The 6,010-nt window shown below is 40.1% G+C and overlaps 1 long non-coding RNA gene across 2 annotated transcripts; it reads right to left on the bottom strand.

Moving 5' to 3' along the window:
- Positions 1-570: 570 nt before the first annotated feature.
- Positions 571-2,940, bottom strand: LOC121681732. Of its 2 annotated transcripts, none has more exons than XR_006022262.1 (3): positions 2,447-2,938; positions 1,069-1,264; positions 571-941 (listed from the first exon to the last, which is right to left on the bottom strand). It is a non-coding gene; the product is annotated as an uncharacterized LOC121681732 (long non-coding RNA). The 2 variants fall into 2 exon arrangements; XR_006022263.1 differs by lacking the exon at positions 571-941 and having other exon boundaries at positions 996-1,264; positions 2,447-2,539; positions 2,664-2,940.
- Between the last annotated feature and the right edge of the window lie 3,070 nt (positions 2,941-6,010).

Below are 6,010 nucleotides of genomic sequence, written 5' to 3'. Positions count from 1 at the left end.
CCAGCTGGCTTGTCATTGTTGATGATAATTGATATTTCCTTTTTAATAGGTTAAGATTAAACTAAATGCGGCAGTGGTTGGGACAGACTTATGGGGGCGAGAAGAGGAATGAAGCAGGGGATGAGGATATCGACAGAGAGATAGATAGATATCCCAAACATGAAATGAAGTGTTTGCACTTTCTGTGTATATTTTGTGGTATGTATTCATGGCAACAATGTTAAAAGTTTATAGATTAAACTGCTGGCTTCATTAGTCCATCATGCCCGTTTCATTCGTCCCGACCGTGGAATGCTTGAAGCGACAGTAGACAGTGAGGGTCATTCAAATCATTTGTAAATATAGGCTAGTTAGTTAATTTACTCGCATTTGGCAAGGCGAGTGCATGCCTATTTTAAACCCTGTAGCAAGTGACGGCGCGTCACTCCTTACGCCCTCCTATCAGTTCCTATGTCCATTTGGCCAGTGCGAATGCAAATGAAAAAACGGTTTTGGGGGAGAGTAGTTAGTAGAACTGATTTAGAAGTGGACTGTTCCTATAACTACATTCCTGTAACTACGAAAGACACTATTGCTACTATGCTTTTGGGTAACCCAGCCCTGCACCACAGAGCCCTGCACAACTGTTTCACTGCACATTTAAAGCAGCACCAATGTAGTGCAGTGTTCCTACCCAAACAGCAACTTCATATGGCTATTTTACAAGCGATAAAACCTACTCTGAGTGATGTTTGCCCTATTAAAAGTTTGTGCCATCAAAATGATTTTGGAAACGTTATTTTAAGGTAAATACAAATACTCTTTACGGGGGACTTTAAATGACACATGTATACACATTAATTCAAGGCAGTCATTAGGCTGTAAATGCTATTAGTGTCTCCCTATGTCGGTGTAATAGAACAGTGTCAGAGAAGCACCTACACTTTCTATCTGTCAGGGACCTGAAATGTGCATGTGGACAAGTTAATTCAAGGCAGTAATTAGGCTGTAAATGCTATTAGTGTCTCCCTATGTCGGTGTAATAGAAGAGTGTCAGAGAAGCACCTACACTTTATATCTGTCAGGGACCTGAAATGTGCATGTGGACTCATGCACACACATACACAAACATTTATACCCAGTTGAGGATGCTGGGAGATCACTCTCCGCATCTTCTTTCTGTAGCCTGTAACTGCCTATACAGGTATTTCTTTTCGATGGCCATCCCTTCATGGTCCTTGCTTCATGGTCAAGGCTGTGATTACTCATTCTTCTCTCTCTCCTTCTAAAATAATGAAGATTAGATTAGATTCAACTTTATTGTCATTGTGTAGAGTACAAATACAGAGACAACGAAATGCAGTTTGCGTCTAACCAGAAGTGCAAAAAAGCAGAAAAGTGCAATGTGACACACAGTATAGACAGGTGGTGCAGTATAAGCAGTAGAAGACATATGTGCAGTGTAGACAGTAGTATACAGTTAAGAAAGTGGTATGGTTTACAGTAATATAAATTAAATATAAATATGTGCAATGTATTAGCAGTAGCCTTATAAGAGCAGGATAGATATGGATATGCAGTGTGAACAGTGTATGAATATCATGTACAGATATGTGCAGTGTAGTCGCAGTAACATTATAAGGCTAACAAAAATAATACAATATAGATATACAGTATGCAGTATATTAACAGTAATATTATAAAAACAGAATAAATTTGGATATTCAGTATGAACCATAGACAGATATATAGACAGATATGTGCAGTATAGTAACAGTCAACATTATAAGTAAGTGTATGCACATTAAGAACAGTAAAGAGCTGTAGAATATAGATGTATAAGCTTAAGTGTAATTGCACTATGCATATTTTTACGTATAAATAGAATACTATGGATGGTATAGGGTAGGGTAATTGAAGATAAAAACATGTTAATAAATCATAGGGCTTAATTATACCACATATAATATTCTTATAATATATTCCACATCCACATAATCTTTATTTACACCATGCTCACTGGAGGACTGAAGGCATGAGCTCACTTGTAGCAAGTGTGTAATAAAAAACCTAAGATTAAACGTAAGGCATAGGCTACCAGCTTGCCAGCCAGCATTGATTATGGGCAGTCTGGATGGATGGATTGATAGACAAATACTTTATTCATCCTGAGGGAATTTTAACTAGACTATTTCATTCAAAACCAAGACATATTTGCCCTTTCTTGTTTGTCAAATAGTCTAACACGAACTAAGAAACTATATTTCTAATTCAAACAGTTTAGATTGTCTTAAAAACATTAAGCTATCTGCTAATGTCAACACGACTAGCAAACAACAAAAGTCACCAAATAACAAGCATTGCAAATGTTACGGTCATGCACACATTGTGGAATTGCTGATAGGCCTAATAACGCCGTAATAACCAGAATAATTTGCAATAGCAACAAATAAAATTACTTTATTACCTGAGCTGATCCACGAGCTTCTGGTGTGGTAGTTCTGCTGCTCCGCATCCAGATCCAGATGTAACGTTACGTTAGCAAGTTGAGTGAGTCAATCTTCCGTAGTAAAACAAAAAAATATGTTTAAAACCTACCAACCAAACCACAGTAAAGCCTATATGTAATGTCTATGAAGAAATGTTCAAATATAAAATCGGTGCCTGAACGGCAGAAGTATTACAATGAACGTAGGTTGGTAGGCCTATTCCTGTAACGCAAAGCGTGCTGTCAAGCAAGCCATCAACCCCTTGTTGCTGAAGGACTCCTTCGCACGTTTACCGCAGTAGGATTCGGTGGTCACAAAGCATAGACGTCACAAAGGGGTAAATGGATCGTCCAGCGACAGCAACCGTCATAGCAACGACGCCAACATTCTATGAGAAACATTTTAATGTGAGATCGGAACGTGATTATTACATCATCCGGAACTTTTTCGCAAGCCGGAACAAATTGTTCATGACAGAGCTACTTTGAGCCTCGTAAATGGTGTAAAACAGTGATTTATTTGCATGGCTAGGCCGATGCCCGAGGCACCACAACGAAACACTGTGTTGGTAGCATGGCTAACTAGCGCCAGATTTCTGAGTGCAGGGGACAAGCCGAGGTGAGCTATGAGACATACGTTCACACTCTGTATCATGTTTCAACACACTTTAGGTCAATATCACACCGGAATTATCCTTTAAGTCCGCTTGATACTGTAAGCCATTGGTTCCAAAAGGAGATTTTATTTGGGTCGCCAGCATAGCCTAGTGACCATTTATGTTGTGTAATAGGCCTAGCATAGGGCCTACCTTATATAGCTTATAGTTTGTTAGCATTTTTGCATTTAGAATAGACCTCTCCAGAATAAGTCCCGCCTCCGTAACTTCCGTATCCATCCAACTTCCGGTCGTCAAATGTCTATGGGAAATAACATGGCGTTTCAAAAGATTGTACCTGTCAAACTCTGTAGGTGACAAAGTAGAAAAAGCTGGTGGGCCGATTGGCCTACACACTTCTGCCATCTAGTTTCCACTGGATTTTTTGATTGTCGGTGCCGTTTAAGTAGTAAACGATTATTAATGCTAACCGGGAGCTAGTTCTGATGTACGCAGGCGGAGGAGGGCGTTAGATCTTGCTCACAACCAGTCGTGATGGTCATTTTCACGTGTGATTCATGCGTGGTTTCAGTGGTCTATAAATGTAAATCGTTTGCAAGGTTCAGCCTCTTTTCAACATGACTTAACTTTGGTTTGACTGTGCGAGTTTGTTGGCTGTTATTGAGATATTTGAAAAAGAAAGAAATTGCCGACGAAGACACTAAAGACATGACGAGATGAGATTGTTTTTCCCGAATAACAGATAATGACAGACCTCTCAAGTCTCACGCATTGAGCGTGAGACACGCATTTCAATGACTTCACACGCTCACACGCCACACATGGCATTTCTCACTCCTAGAAATTATTAACTTGTCCGCACAGAAATTTCTAAGGGCTATATTTTACAAACGTGTCACACAACGTTGCTGTCTGTGCGCTCATTCAGCTCAGAGAGCTGCTGTTCAGTTACTAACCTATTGGCCAATCAGAAAATAGGATTTCTCAACCAATCAGGAAATAGTTTTGATGTGGGTCCACAACGTGGAGACTGCTGGTCCGCGGAGTCGTGGAGTGAAATCGATAACGTTGGTATCAAAGCTCCGCTTCAACCTGTTGAATGCTATTTAATTGTTTAACGACACTTAATAGAACAATGTTGATTTTTTTTTAACTTCCATAGAAACAGAGCAGAGACTGTATAATACACTGTATAGCACTGAGTATTGTATAGTCAAATTTGAATATAACGTGGCCAAAAGCTATTGTAGCCTTCTTTCTGATCAACAGATCAGTGATTTACGCCTATCTGCTCGCCAAAAAAGCTGGTATTGTGTTTCCTGAATACTTACATTCAGGCATTCGAATTAAACTTCATTATAAAACATGTATTTTTTTCTCCATTTCCTACCAATGTATGATGGTTGCATGAGGGAAACATCCCAAAACAATAGAACCCATATAATTGTTGCTGTTTTGAGAAGTATTTATTTTCTTATGCAAGCATCATGCAACCATGCAAAAGCAATGAAACTAATTATGAAAAAAAAGGATTTTCATGTACAGTACTTCGATCAGGGGGGAAGGGGTTGTGGCACTGTGCCAATGCCATGCCCCCTCCCCCCTGAGAAACAGCCTCACTCCTTGCAAACTTCAAAACTTGAGAGCCCTGGATAATGATAAGCAGACTAGGAATCAGAGGCTGAATCGTATTGAGTCGATAGCTTTATTTTGCTTGACCTTGATCAGAACAGTAACCATTTCAGAATGTATTAACAACCTATCAAACATGATGATTTCACGCAGGGTTAGTGCCACCTCCGCAGACAGGCTCTGGCGTCACAAACTATGAAACATTGCCGTTGCTATGCAACCTTGACTGGGGGAGTCACGGCGTCTGAAGCGTGCGTTAGCTTAGTGCTTCATGGCAGAAGTGTGTAGGCCAATCGGCCCACCATTTTTTTTCTACTTCGCCACCTACAGATGTTTAACCGGTATGATTTTTCGAAACGCCATGTTATTTCCCATAGACATTCGACGCTTGGAAGTTGGGTGGACACGGCTGTTTCGGAGGCGGGCCTTATTCCGGAGAGAGAATAGCTCTGAAACCGGGGGGCGAACACGTCGCAGGGGGGGCGCCAGTGCATGGATATCCCAATCGCAAAATTAAACAATATTTCTATCGGGTGCCTACCATGGACTAGGCTGGGTGAACTCTGATCTGCCGGCGATTTTTTTTTTCGATTTCTTAAAAGATTGAGCTTGGTCTGGCGAAAGCCAGATTAACCATGGACCTCATAGTTGCAAAATACAAGGGAACATGAATCAGCCTATTATTTGCACGAACAATAATGGACAGTAGCTCTTCAACTTGGCCCATTAAAATGTGTATGAACAGTCTAGCAACGCATTTCATGAAGCCCTTTTGGACATGTCAGTTATTTGCACCACTGGGTAAAACTGCATTTTGTTTTAGACTAGTGGTATTTAATTTGTGCATTGACAATAAAGCTGAATATCATATGAACTAGATGACTAAACTTATGCATATGTAGAAGAAGAAACATTCACAAAAATCCATGACATGACCTCTCTTCTTGATAGCTGTTGAAAACTGCATGGAACTGACAGGGATTGTTTTGTTTAATAATAAATAAATAAATACATTATGCTGCTACCTTCTGCTTTTCCCCAAATACAATGTAGCCTACAGGTGTAAGTGACCTTTCATCAATCCAGTTGCAATGGATGAACTGTGATGAACTGCCCTACTTGTGATTGTTTAGAGATTTTAAAGGTTTTATAACAATGCTACAACTTTTTTGCTATTCTACTACCTATTCACCTTTGTAGCGCCAGTAGGCTCCTTTCTGTGCAGCCGCACACACACAGCCATGCCAAACAAGCATACACAAAAGTTTCACGAGTGGGGGATGGAGTAAAAAAT

This window comes from Alosa sapidissima, chromosome 14 (assembly GCF_018492685.1).
Source record: "Alosa sapidissima isolate fAloSap1 chromosome 14, fAloSap1.pri, whole genome shotgun sequence".
NCBI classification, from domain to species: domain Eukaryota; kingdom Metazoa; phylum Chordata; class Actinopteri; order Clupeiformes; family Clupeidae; genus Alosa; species Alosa sapidissima.
Note: the sequence above shows the minus strand (reverse complement) of the source record. Positions and strands in the feature narration are given on the sequence as shown.